The sequence below is a fragment of the Triturus cristatus genome, chromosome 6 (genome assembly GCF_964204655.1).
Source record: "Triturus cristatus chromosome 6, aTriCri1.1, whole genome shotgun sequence".
NCBI lineage: Eukaryota > Metazoa > Chordata > Amphibia > Caudata > Salamandridae > Triturus > Triturus cristatus.
Window position 1 is genome coordinate 1,682,978,291 of NC_140589.1, and position 15,211 is coordinate 1,682,993,501.

Here is a 15,211-nt window from a genome sequence, read left to right on the forward strand (position 1 = left end):
CAGGGGAGCCCCTAAATACCTAGATTTAGGTGCATTACAGGGCGATGTAGGTTGGGACCAATGGGTCCCTTCCCTGGGGTGTCTACACACTGCTTATGCCACCCTCCAGTGGGGGGGGAATATGCCTTGTCCTCATTGTTGGAGTGCCCTCATCTTCAAGATGGAGGGGACTGAGATGTGTGTTTCACTTCGCCTCCCCACCCCTCGCAATGGTGGGCATACCTCCCTTTCTCTTAGGTTTTCCCGCCAATTCTCCTGCCCAAAGTGGGGGTCAAAACCGGTGGGAGCCAACTCCTGATAGCAGCAGAGGCTTTGGCTAGCTTACAAAGGAAGCAAGCCTTTGAGGCTTCCAGTTCGTGGAACCTGCCCTCCCTGGGGGAGGAGGCATGACACCTCTGCACAGGATGTGCTTTGTTTCAGGACCTAGAGAGGTGGCAGATGGAGGGTAGCCATTCAGGAACCACTGCAGGGATTGTCGTTTTCCAGGGGGCATCTCCAAGATGCCCCCTGAGTGCATTTTATATTAAATCCAACACTGGCATCAGTTTAGGTTTAATGTGCTGTGAAGCTTCATACCAAACTTCTCAGTCTTCAGTAAAGCCACCATGGAGCTGTGGAGTTTGTGCTGACAAACTCCCAGCCCATGAACTCAAAATGGCTTCACTGCACTTACAATGTCTGTGAATGGCACAGACACTGAAGCTGATTTTTTTTTTTTTCACGGAGTTTAATGTAGCGCAAACTTGACCCGGTTTCGGGTATCAGAGCGCTTTACATAGCACCAGTTGCGTTATATGAGGACACATTAATTTTTGTTAGGCACGGGGAGATTTAGTAATTTGCCCAGAATCACAGGATGTTCAGCGTCATTGCCGAGACCCAAACCCGGTTCCCCAAATTCGAGGTCGACTGCCCTAGCCGTTAGGCCAACTCCTCTCCCCTATTGCTCATGCAGCTATACTCTCAGCTGTGGTATAGTGTACTGCCTTTAGGGCTGTAATGCCTGCTAGAGGGGTGATGTACCCATGCTGCAGGCAGTGGGGGTGGACATTGCACACAGGAATGTGGGCCATGTCAATTCTTTAGTTTGGTCTGCACCAAAACACACAGCCTACAGTGGCAGTGTGTGGGTGTTAAGGTGAGGGGTCTCCGAGGGTGGCATGCCCACAGAGGTACCTCTCTAGTCAGAGGCCCTTGGTATCAGGGGTACCATTTACAAGGGACTTGCATGTGGCCCAGAGGTGTGCCAATTGTGGAGACAAAGGTACCACTTTGGGAAAGAACATAGGGCCCTGTAAGCCTGATTGGGCACACTCAGTCAAGTTGGCATCATGTATCTGGCAAAAAGGTAAGGGGTAACCATGCAAAAAGGTGCACTCAAAGATTGAATTCAGACCTTTAGTTTGTACAAAACGTTATTTTGTTATTTTATTTCTAGAACCAAAAATCACTCAGTGCAGGTAAGTTTCACAGTGGTTTAAAAGTAGCAATACTTTTCAAGAATGCTGTAATGTTTTGTAGATGCAGTTATATACTTTACAGTATTAAGAATGTTTTTGATAGAAGTCAATTAAGTACAGTTGTATGCTTTTGCAGTGGTAAGGTTAAACAGTTCAGTGCAATAGATACAACTACAATGCAATCCTACAGAGGAAAACAATGTTAAACAGTTTGCAGGTAAGTACTCAACTTACTTCCCCAGGCTTTGGGGGTTTAGGATAACACAGGGCAAGGTTCAAGACCAGGGAGGTACTGCACCACCAGCGGCACTAGGGCGGCCGAATGCAGAGGTCGCTGAGAACATTGTTATCCAATAGAGCCTGGGGGTACCTCGAAGAGGCACGGTTTTCAGGTAGGTACCGACGGTCTTAGGGTAAATGTCCTAGGGGTTGAAGTGGGCACAGGGAGGGGCCACAATGCAGCACCAAAGCTACACCACCAGCGGGACAAGGCAGTCGGGTGCAGGGTGCAAATCAGCAGCTGACGCCCAATGTTCTCCAATGGAGGTCATCGGTTTCGGAAAGAGGCTGCAGCCTTGGACCATGAGGCTGCACGAAGGCGATCAACAACTGGGCAGGTAAGTTGGATATCTGGGGGACACCTGGGCGCCGTCAGCTGGGCTCTCCAAAGTCGGGGACGGAGGATGCAGAGGTGCCTTTTGGTGTCGGGGTTTTCTGATCTCGTTCTTGTCACGGTCGGGGGGACCCTTCGAACAGAGGCTGCAGGAGTTGAGGGGGGGTCCTTGAGAGGTCAGCCACTGATGCAGACGGAGTCAGGGTCACTGGGGAGACTTCACAGGATAGGTGAGTCACTCGATCTCGGGCCATTGGCATCAGGTGCAGAGTGTGCTGGGGACACGGATCTGCCTGGATCCAGAGTCCTTGAATTTGGAGTTCCTTTGTTGGACAATACGTGTCCTCGGGATACAAGAGTCTTTTTCGAAGGCAGGGCTAGTCTCTGGTGTTCTTGGAGGCTGCTGGCTGCAGGACTCACCAGTTTCAGCTCACAGGGTCTCTGAAGCAGGAGACGGGCTAGTATAGCAGGGGCCAAAGCAGTGTCGTCATCCTCTTCTCTGCAGCACGGCTCTTCAGGTATCTTTTTCTTAGGTTGTCGTATCTAAGGAACTAGGTTATGGGTGCCCCAAAATACCTAGATTTAGTGGCGTTACAGGGTCCCTTCCCTGGGGTGTCTACACCCACTCTTCACCCTCAAGTGGGGGGGAGGCATATGCCTCAGCCTGATTGGGGAAGTCCCCTAATCTTCAAGTTGGAGGGGACTGAGATGTGTGCTTCGCTTCACCTCCTCTACCTGAGGGGGTGGGATTGACAAAGGTAGGTACACCTCCCTTTCCCTCTAGGTTCCCCTACCGATTCTCCTGCCCAAAGTGGGAATCAGAGTCAGTGGGAGCCAGTTGCTGATAGCAGCAGGGGTAGATAACAAAGGCAGCTGGCCTTTGAAGCTTCCCCTTGTGGACCCTGCAAATCCTGGGGGAGCAGGCATGACACCTCTGCCCAGGATATGCTTTGTTTCAGGACTCAAGAGAGCGGAGGCTCTCTATGCAGGGGACAGAAACCTGTCTAGAGGTGGTAAATGGTGGGTAGCCATTCAGGAACCACACAAGGGGCATGTCGTTTTCCAGGGGGAAATCTCTAAGAAGCCCTATGAGTGCATTTTACATTAAATCCAACACTGGATCAGTGTGGGTTTAATGGGCTGAGAAGGTTAGTATCAAACTTCTCAGTCTTCAGTAAAGCCACCATGGAGCTGGGGAGTTCGTTCTGGCAAACTCCCAGTCTATGTACTAAAAATGGCTTCACTGCACTTACAATGTCTGTGAATGGCACAGACACTGTAGGGGCATATTGCTCATACAGCTATGCTCTCACCTGTGGTATGGTGTACCCTGCCTTTAGGGCTGTAATGCCTGCTAGAGGGCTGACTTACCCATGCAGCAGGCAGTGTGGGTGGGCATTGCACACAGGAATGTGGGCCATGTCAACTCTTTAGTTTGGTCTGCACCAAAACACGCAGCCTACAGTGGCAGTGTGTGGGTGTTAAGGTGAGGGGTCTCCGAGGGTAGCATGCCCTCAGAGGCCCTCTCTGGTCACAAGGCACTTGGAACCAGGGGTACCGTTTACAAGGCACTTGCATGTGGCTCAGAGGTGTGCCAACTGTGGAGACAAAGGTACCGTTTTAGGAAAAAACATGGGCTCTGTAAGCCGATTGGCAGGTACCCAGGGCACACTCAGTCAAGTTGGCATCATGTATCTGGCAAAAAGGTAAGGGGGTAACCATGCAAAAAGGGGCACAATAAGACTGAATTGAGACTATTAGGTTGTACAAAACGTTATTTTGTCATATTATTTCTAGAACCAAAAATCACTTAGCGCATGTAAGTTTCACAGTGGTTTAAAAGTAGCAATACTTTTCAAGACTGCAGTAATGTTTTGTAAATGCAGTTATGTACTTTATCGTATTAAGAATGTTTTCTGTAGATGTCAATCAAGTACAGTTGTATGCTTTTTCAGTGATAAGGTTTGACAGTTCAATGCAATAGATAGAACTACAATGCAAATCTATTGAGGAAAACAATGTTAAACAGTTTGCAGGTAGGTACCTAAACTTATTTACCCAGGCTTAGAGGTTTTAGGACAACACAAGGCACGGTTTAAGACCAGGTAGGTACTGAACTAACAGCGGCACTGGGGCGGCTGAGTGCAGAGTGCAGAGGTCACTGGGCCTAATGTTTTCCAATGGAGCCGGGGGTACCTCTAAGAGGCACGGTTTGAAGGTAGGTACCCACAATGTTAAACAGTTTGCAAGTAAGTATTCAACTTAATTCCCCAGGCTTTGGAGGTTTATGACAACACAAGGCAAGGTTTAAACCAGGTAGGTACTGAACTAACAGCCGCCCTTGGGTGGCAGAGTGCAGAGGTCACTGGGCCTAATGTTATCCAATGGAGCCGGGGGGTACCTTGAAGAGGCACGGTTTGAAGGTAGATACCCACAATGTTAAACAGTTTGCAGGTAAGTACTCAACTTACTTCCCCAGGCTTTGGTTATTTAGGACAACACAGGGCAAGGTTCAAGATCAGGTAGATACTGCACCACCAGCGGCACTAGGGCGGCCGGATGCAGAGGTCACTGGGCACAATGTTATCCAATAAAGCCTGGGGGTACTTCGAAGAGGCACGGTCTGCAGGTAGGTATCCACAGTCTTAGGGCAAATGCCCCAGGGATTAAAGTGAGCACAGGGTGGCCACAAAGCAGCACCAAAGCTACACCACCAGCGGCACAGGGGTGGATGGGTGTAGTGTTCAAATCAGTGTCGGGCAACCAATGCTTTCTAACGGAGGTCGTCGTTTTCGGAAAGAGGCTGCAGACTTGGACCAGGAGGCTGGATGAAGGTGACCTACGGTTAGCAGGTAAGTTGGATAGCGGGGGGACACCATCAACTGGGCTCCATAAAGTCAGGGGGCGGAAGATGCAGGGGTGCCTTTTGGTGTTGGGGTTACGCAACTGGTTCCAGTTGGGCTGCAGGCATAGAGTGAGAAAGGTGTTCCTGAATAGGTCAGCCACTGATACAGACGAGGTCAGGATTGCCAGGGAGACTTCACAGGATAGGTGAGCCACTCGAAATCGGGCCGAGGGCATCGGGTGCAGAGTGTGCTGGGGACGCGGATCCGCCTGGATCGGGAGTCCTTGAAGTTGGAGTTTCTTTGTTGGACAATTCGTGCCCTCGGAAGACAAGTCTTTTTCGAAGGCAGGGCAGGTCTCCAGGGTTCTTCAAAGCTGCTTAGCTGCAGGACTCGCTGGTTTCAGCTTGCATGTTCTCTGAAGCAGAAGACAGGCTGGTAGGGATTGGGCCAAAGCAGTTGTTGTCGTCATCTTCACTGCAGCACGGCTCTTTGGTTCTTCTTCTTAGGTTTTTGTATCTAAGGATTAAGGTTCAGGGGTGCCCATAAATAACTAAATTTAGGGGAGTTACAGGGGGTGCAGATTGGGACTAATGGGTCCCATACATTGAGTCTCTTCGCCTCTCTTATGCCACTCTCCAGTGAGGGGGAGCATATGCCTCGTCCTCATTGGAGGAGTTTCCTCATCTTTCAAGATCGAGGGGACTGAGATGTGTGCTTCACTTCGCCTCTCCCACCTGAGGGGTGGGGTCGGCAAAGGTGGGCACACCTCCCTTTCTCTGTAGGTTTTACCGCCGATTCTTCTGCCCCAAGAGGGGTCAGAACCGGCAGGAGCCAACTCCTGATAGCAGCAGAGGCTTGGGGCTAGTTAACAAAGGCAGCAAGCCTTTGAACCTTCCCCTTCGTAGAGCCTGCCCATCCTGGGGGAGGAGGGCATGACATCTCTGCCCAGTATGTGCTTTTTTGCAGGACCCAGAGAGGTGGCAGATGGCGGGTAGCCATTCAGGAGCCACTCCAAGTATAGTCGTTTTCCAGGGGGCATCTCTAAGATGCCCTCTTAGTGCATTTTACATTACATGCAACACTGGCATCAGTGTTGGTTTAATGTGCTGTGAAGTTTGGTACCAAACTTCTCAGTCTTCAGTAAATCCATCATGGAGCTGTGGAGTTTCTGCTGACAAACTCCCAGCCCATGTGCTCAAAATGGCTTCACTGCACTTACAATGTCGGTGAATGGCACGGACACTGTAGGGGCATATTGTTCATGCAGCTATGCCCTCCACTGTGGTACGGGTGACTTAGCCATGCCACAGGCAGTGTGAGTGGGCTTTAAACACATAAATGTGGGCCATGTCGACTCTTTAGTTGGACTGCACCAAAACACGCAGCCTGCAGTGGCAGTGTGTGGGTGTTAAGGTGACGGGTCTCTGAGTGTGGCATGCCCTCAGAGGGTCCTCTATGGTCACAAGGCCCTATGTACCAGGGGTACCATTTACAAGGGACTTGCATGTGGTCCAGAGGTGTGCCAGTTGTACAGTTTTGGGTAAGAATATAGGCCCTGTAAGCCTGATTGGCAGGGACCCAGGGCACACTCAGTCAAGTTGGCATCATTTATCTGGCAAAAGGGTAAGGAGTAACCGTGCAAAAAGGGGCACTCAAAGACTGAATTCAGACCATTAGGTTGTAGAAAACATTGTTACTTTGTTATTTTATTTCTAGAACCAAGAATCACTTAGTGCAGGTAAGTTTCACCGTGGTTTAAAAGTAGCAATACTTTTCAAGAATGCACTAATGGTTTGTAAATGCAGTTATATACTTTACAGTATTAAGAATGTTTTCTTTAGATGTCAATCAAGTACAGTTGTATGCTTTTGCAGTGATAAGGTTAAACAGTTCAGTGCAATAGATACAACTACAATGCAATCCTACAGAGGAAAACAATGTTAAACAGTTTGCAGGTAAGTACTCAACTTACTTCCCCAGGCTTTGGAGGTTTAGGACAACGCAGGGCAAAGTTCAAGACCAGGTAGGTGCTGCACCACCAGCGACACTAGGGCGGCCAGATGCAGAGGTTGCTGGGCACAATGTTATCCAATAGAGCCTGGGGGTACCTCGAAGAGCCACAGTTTGCAGGTAGGTACCCGCGGTCTTATAGCAAATGCCCTGGGGGTTAAAGTGAGGACAGGGAGGGGCCACAATGCAGCACCAAAGCTACACCACCAGCGGGACAGGGCAGTAGGTTGCATGGTGCAAATCAGCGTCTGACGCCCACTGTTTTTCACTGGAGGTCGTCGGTTTCAGAAAGAAGCTGCAGCCTTGGACAATGAAGCTGCAGGAAGGTGATCAACGGCTGGGCAGGTAAGTTGGATTGCGGCGGGATACCTTGGCACCGCCAGCTGTGGTCTCCAAAGTCGGGGACGGAGGATGCAGGGGTATCTTTTGGTGTTGGGGTTTTCTCAACTGGTTCTTGTCGCAGTCGGGGGGAACCTTCGAACAGAGGCTGCAGGCGTTCAGGGGAGTCCTGGATAGGTCAGCCACTAATGCAGACGAGGTCAGGATCACAGCGCAGACTTCACAGGATAGGGGAGTCACTTGAACTCGGGCAGAGTGTGTCGGGTGCAGTGTGCTGGGGACGCGGATCCGCCTGGATCCGGAGTCCTTGAAGGTGGACTTTCTTTGTTGGAGAATCCATGTCCTCGGAAGACAAGGGTCTTTTTCGAAGGCATGGCAGGTTCTCCATGGTTGTTGGAGACTGCTTAGCTGCAGGACTTGCTGGTTTCAGCTCGCAGAGTATCTGAAGCAGAAGACAGGCTGGTAGGGATGGGGCCAAAGCAGTTGTCGTCGTCATCTTCTCTGCAGCACGGCTCTTCGCTACTTCTTCTTCTTAGGTTGTCGTATCTAAGGAGCAAGGTTCAGGGGTGCCTCTAAATACCTACATTTAGTGCTGTTACAGGGGGGTGCAGGATGGGACTAATGGGTCCCTTCCTTGGGGTGTCTACGACGCCCCCTCTTATGCTACCTCCAATCTTCAAGATGCTGGGGACAGAGATGTGTGTGTCACTTCGCCTCCCACACCTGAGGGGTGGGATTGGCAATGGTGGGCACACCTCCCTTTCTCCCTAGGTTTTCCCGCCAATTCTCCCGCCCAAAGAGGGGTCAGAACCGGAGGGAGCCAACTCCTGATAGCAGCAGAGGCTGGGGTTAGTTAACAAAGGCAACAAACCTTTGAACCTTCCTCTTCATAGAACCTGCCCATCCTGGGGGATGAGGGCATAACACCTCTGCCCAGGATGTGCTTTTTTGCAGGACCCAGAGAGGTGGCAGATGGCGGGTAGCCATTCAGGAACCACTCCAGGGATGGTGGTTTTTCCAGGGCGAATCTCAAAGATGCTCTCTGAGTGCATTTTACATTAAATCCGACACTGGCATCAGTGTGGGTTTAATGTGCTGAGACGTTTGGTGCCAAATTCAGACTATTAGGTTGTACAAAGCATTGTTACTTTGTTATTTTATTTCTAGAACCAAAAATCACTTAGTGCAGGTAAGTTTCACAGTGGTTTAAAAGTAGCAATACTTTTAAAGAATGCAGTAATGTTTTGTAAATGCAGTTATATACTTTACAGTATTAAGAATGTTTTCTGTAGATGTCAATCAAGTACAGTTGTATGCTTTTGCAGTGATAAGGTTAGACAGTTCAGTGCAATAGACAGAACTACAATGCAATCCTACAGAGGAAAACAATGTTAAACAGTTTGCAGGTAAGTACTCAACATACTTCCCCAGGCTTTGGGGGTTTAGGACAACACAGGGCAAGGTTCAAGACCAGGTAGGTACTGCACCTCCAGAGGCACTAGGATGGCCGGATGCAGAGGTCGCTAGGCACAATGTTATCCAATACGGGGGTACCTAGAAGAGGCACGGTTTGAAGGTAGGTACCCGCAGACTTAGGGCAAATGCCTGGGGGTTGAAGTGAGCACAGGGAGGGGCCACAATGCAGCACCAAAGCTACACCACCAGGGGCACAGGGCGGTCGGGTGCAAATTAGCGTCTGACGCTTAATATTTTCCAATGGACGTGGTCGGTTTCGGAAAGAGGCTGCAGCCTTGGACCATGAAGCTGCCCGAAGACGATCAAGGGCTGGACAGGTAGGCTGGATAGCTGGGGGACACCTGGGCACCATCAGCTGGGCTCTCCAAAGTCTGGACGAAGGATGCAGGGGTGCCTTTTGGTGTCAGGGTTTTCTCATCTGGTTCTTGTCGCAGTCGGGAGGACCCTTCTAACAGAGGCTGCAGGCGTTGAGGGGGAGTCCTGGAAGGGTCAGCCACTGATGCAGACGAGGTCAGGATCGTTGGGGAGAATTCACAGGATAGGTGAGTCACTCGAACTCGGGCCATTGGCGTCAGGTGCAGCGTGGGACGGGGACGCGGATCCGCCTAGATCCGGAGTCCTTGAAGTTGGAGTTTCTTTGTTGGACAATCAGTGTACTCGGGATACAAGTCTTTTTCTAAGGCAGGGCTGGTCTCTGGGGTTCTTGGAGGCTGCTGGCTGCAGGACTCACCAGTTTCAGCTTGCAGGGCCCCTGAAGCAGGAGACAGGCTGTTAGAGCTGGGGCCAAAGTAGTTGTTGTAGGCCTCTTCTCTGCAGGACGGCTCTTCAGGCCTCCTTTTTCTCAGCTTGTCATATTAAATTAACCAGGTTTATGGTTTCCCTTAAATACCTTGATTTAGGGGCGTTAGAGTGGGGTACAGGTTGGGACCAATGGTCCCTTCCCTGGGGTGTCTACAACCCCCTCTTATGCCACCCTCCAGTGGGAGAGGGCATATGCCTCATCCTGATTGGGGGGGTCCCCTCATCTTCAAGATGGAGGGGTCTGAGATGTGTGCTTCGCTTCACCTCCCCCACCTGAGGGGTGGGGTTGACAAAGGTGGGCAACACTCCCTTTCTCTCTAGGTTTTCCTGCTCATTCTACCGCCCATAGTGAGAATCAGAACCAGTGGGAGCCAGTTGCTGATAGCAGCAGAGATAGCTAACAAAAGTGGCAGGCCTTAGAAGATTCCCCTTCGTGGACCCTGCCCATCCTGGGGGAGCAGGCATGATACCTCTGCCCAGGATATGCTTTGTTTCAGGACACAGAGAGTGGAGGCTCTCTACCCAGGGGCCAGAAACCTGTCTAGAGGTGGTAGATGGTGGGTAGCCATTCAGGAACCACACAATGGCTTGTTGTTTTACAGGGGGCATCTCTAAGATGCCCTCTGAATGCATTCTACATTAAATCCAACCCTGGCACAAGTGAGGGGTAACGTACCCATGCCACAGGAAGCATGGGTGGACATGGCACACAGGGATGTATGCTATCTCGATTCTTCAGCTTTGTCTGCACCAAACACGCAGGTGGAAGTGCTAAGGTGAGGGGTCTCTGAGGGTGGCATAATACATTCTGCAGCCCTCAGAGGCTTTCTCAGGTCACAAGGCCCGTGGTACCAGAGGTACCTTTTACAAGGTACTTGCATGTGGCCCAGAGGTGTGCCAATTGTGAAGAAAAAGGTACAGTATTGAGAAAGAACACAGGCCCTGGGAGCCTGAGCGGCAGGGACCCAGGGCACACTCAGTCAAGTTGGCAACATGTATCTGGCAAAACGTTAGGGGGTAACCATGCAAAAAGGGGCACTTTCCTACAATGTTCACATAGTTTTCCAAGAAAATGTAGAGTGCAGGCAGACAGGCACCGTGCAGAGTACAGGCAGAGTGCTCACTTGGCAGACTCCTAATGTAGTTCAGGAACAGAGTCCCCCATGCAAGGTCAATACTTAATTTTGTTTCCATTAACTACTTCCATCTTTTTCTGGATGAAGATTTCTTTGAGGATATTAAGCCCCAAACAAATGTACATGCCTCTCAGTTTCTGAGGAATCATTGAGGCACTCTGTTGCCTCAATCTGGGGCACACCTGGAGGCTCAAAACATCACTTGTGGAGTTAAAAGAAATTCTGAGCCTAACACTGAACATGGGAAACCTACACAACCCAACTGCACAGTCCTTCTACTCATGCGGTTTGAGCAAAACCCAGCTTCGCACTGGTCATGAGCACAGCTAGGTTTTGGATTTTGGAGCCTATGTTGCTTTTCAATGATAATTCTGTTGCATTGCCCCAGGATCACCCATACCGTGACAGACTGTTAAAAATACAGACTTTTGTGGAACATTTGTCTGCCAAGTTTCTAGAGATTTATATTCTTGGAAAGAATATAACAGTCAATGAGTCCTTGATCTTGTACAAAGGGGGATTTCTGTTTATGCAAAGCAAATCAAGTATTGATTGTAATTGCATTTACATAGCGCTTACTACCCCTGACGAGGCGTCGAAACACTTTTTCGCCAAGTAGCACGCTACTCCGGGACCTATAGAGGATTAGTGTTGAATTAGTATATTGAAACATGCAAGTAAATTTTAAGTGATGGATAGGTTAGTCAGTTATTTGGATTCGGAAGGATAGCAGAAGGATAGAAGAGGAAAAAAAAGGTTTGTATTTATATAGTGCTTGTTACCCCTGATGGGGTGTTGAAGCACGCTACTCCGCAAACTCATAAAGATTAGTGCTGAATTACTATGGTGAATATGAAAGTAATTTGAGTGGTGGATATTAGTCAGTTATTTGGAGTAAGAAGGATAGGGGAGGGATAAAAGGGAGGAAAGGTTTGCATTCATGTAGCACCCGTTACCCCTGATGGGAGTAGGACGCTACTCCGTAACCCATAAAGGATTAGTGTTGAAAAGTAGTATAGTGAAGTATGAAGTAATTTGAGTGGTGGATATATATCACTGAGGTATTTGAATAGAGAAGGGTAGGTTGCGGGATAGAAGAGGGAAAGAGGTTTGTATTTACATAGCGCTTGCTACCCCTTGATGGGGTTTTGAAGCGCTTTATTGGCGAGTAGCACACTACTCTGGAACCCCTTAGGATTAATGTTCAATTAGTATTGCAAAACATCAAAGTAATTTGAGTGGTGGATAAGTTAGTCAGTTATTTGGATTGAGAAGGGTTGGAGAGGGGTGGAAAAAGGAAAAAGGTTTGCATTTATATAGCGCTGGTAACCCTGATGGGGTGTTGAAACGCTTTATTGGCGAGTAGCACGCTACTCTGGAACCCATAAAGGATTAGTGGTGAATTAGTATTGTGGAATATGGAATTCAAGAAGTGAACATGTTAGTCTGTTATTTTGATTGAAAAGGAAAGTATGACCCCGTTACAGCATCAGGATCTACACGTTGTGGGAGAGCTCTACGGGTTATATGTACAGCCTAAGAGTATATACAGGAAAACACTCCACAATAATGCTGCAGGTTGCTCTTTCACTTTAGGAGTTAGTGAGTAGATTGTATGGCAGCTTGATCCCTCCTACCCCAGGCATACTAATCTTTATACCCCCCTGGGGTGGCATATAAGGGATGTTTAACCTCAATTTGCCCCAGAGAATCAGAATGCCCATTAGACCACCGGGAAATTGCTTCATTTACTGTTTTGACTTGAGCCTTCCTGCTGGACATGGGCCTGTGCTGCCTATATTCCCTGGGACAACAGTTTTTCTGCCCTTGGGGGGGGGTGTTTGCTCCCAATCTACTCCCCATGGGATAAAAAGCCTACTAAATCATAAGTGAATTGCAGAGTTAACTTTTTTGGGTGTGTGAGGCCCCTAGGACAAAATATGAAGAGTGGGCAGCCCACCCTATCATTGGTCTCAGCCCCTGTCCCTAAAGCCTTTAAAGCCCCAACAGTCTTTCTGCATTCCTGGTGCACTGAGCATCCCCATTCCCATGGCAAGCAAGAGGAAATTAAAATTGGTCTGGGGGCAAACATCAGATACGGACGCGCAGATTGGGGGTAAATTCAAATGTCATTTTCTTGCTATACTACCATGCTGACCGGCTGACATATCTGAAAACTAGACAGCAGGGGAGTCCAGTGCAGGGTGTCAGCTTGGAGGTGATTCATAAATTTGTCAGTCATCCCCTTCCCGTCAGGGGGAAGGAGTAATCTACTCCGCGTTCCTCTGGTGGAACAACTGGTCACCCGCCCTAATATAACTCACCCCCTAAGCATCAGATAGGGCCTAATCAAATTTATAAGGGGGAGGCTTGTCTCAACTTTTCCCACTTCAGTGTCTGGGTTCCCCTCCTCCAGTCTCAGGTATGTCATCAATACCTTCCCACTGGAGAAGCATACTCATAGGCATGTTGTGTATATGAATAGTCAAGGGCTTCTAAAATGGAAACCACAGACCTGTGTCACTCTATTTACTCATACACTGCACACCACCACACTAGCATACACACACATGCTTAAGTGCATAGAATCTTGGTGCTATGACCCAAGATAACAGTGACCAGCAGAACACTAATGCTGCCACCACTGTGCCACACGTGTGAAGCACCTGGAAGGGACAGTAGTTCATCTGTCAACATGAAGATTTCGATTGGTGCGCGCCTTGAAGTCCAGGACCAGCATAAGTCCAGAACCTCTCGCAAGTCAATGGCAAGCCCAGTCTTTTGAATACACACTACATTAGTGACTCACCATGCAAACTTCCACTATTTCCCTCAATCATCATGTAAAGTTGTCTAACTAAGCCTTTGCGTGACATCACTGACAGCTTTCACAACCATACGCCAAAACAATACCTCACTAACACTTGACCAACTGATTGACACTGTCACCACCCTATTTCATGCGCCTGCTATTTACAATGAACCTGAACACACAACAGCTCCTTTTTAAGATCTTGACAGCATTCTAGATCACCTTCACACTCTGGTCCCTCTGAACATTCTTGTGGTTTGAGTTTGTAACAGATACACAAACACCCACATACAGAATACAATCTCCTCTCTACTTCATGCTGCCCAGATACTCATTAATATTCACACATGCTCTACTCACAACACAACAACCTCATACTGGCCTCTGGACACAGAGGCTACCTTCGTGTCCACATCCCGCTGATCATGCCTGCATTCACATACCAGTTACGCAACCTCCATGATGATTCACTGATTGTCAACTCATCTATCTCTAGATATAAAATTCTATACTTTATCCCTGTACCACAGTGCACAACAATATCTCTACTTCACCCAGTCCCAACATCTTCTATGACCTCAGAAACACACTTCCCTCACTCTTAGATCCACAATTGCATCTCAGAACCTTTAACCCTCCAGCGCCACATGCAGAGCAATGGATATATTGATATTCCACCTAAAGCCAAACATATTTTTCACAAGACATGCCCAGGGCTAAGGAAATCCAAAGCTAACTTCAACCATGATTTCCCAATAACTTCCGTTAGTGACAAAGGTGGTTGACTTACAGTTTTTACCGCCGCTACTGGCACATGCACAGCACTCTTTCAATTTGTATTTTATTTGTGTGAGAAAATCAGAATTATTGGCTCATGCTCCTGTAAGCCATACAACGCTAAGGATGCCTTTACAGTTGCACTTTTTATCACCAAAGCAATCAATATACATAAAAGTATTGTTTTATGATGTCAAATATTTTGTCATGTACTTTTGCTACTGTTATTGATAAAAATAGCTATTTGTAAGAGCTCTTGTTTTTACTCTTGGTGTAATCATGTATTATTATTGTATTGGCAACTACGTTTATGGTTGTTTACATACCGAATAACGTTTTTGAATCGAATCGCCTTTATAGTATTATTCAGTTTATTACGACTAGAAGTGGTACAATCAGAGTCTTCTTCAGACGTTTACTCTAATGCAAACATAAAACAGAAACTTCTTTGCTTCTGGGAATTGATCTCCATCAGTCAAACCATTCACTAATTTCTTTTTTATGTAATTCATGAAGGGTCCTTCTTTATCACTTCATCTCATTTTCCATTACTCTGGCTAGTCCCTCTCCCACCATCATGACCAACTGTTACTTTGTTTTTGTCCTGCATTTTATCTCCTTCTTGGATGCTCAGGAATCTCAGGTGGGAGTAAGTTACTAAATGTTGCAGACTTTTCATTTATTGTACCTCAAAATTATACTCCATGATCCACACTTGGATCTCTGGGAGCTACACCTCCATTAAATACTCAAAGATATATGAAAGAGGTTTGTGGTCAGCTTAGCTTTAAATTGATTGACTGACTAGTAATATTCAAATACCTTCATCTCCACTGCAGAATACTGTATGTCACTACTCACGCCCTAAGAGACAAATGCAACATTTCTTTTATTCTTCCATTATTGTACACATATATGTGGATGACACACAAATCTTCTCT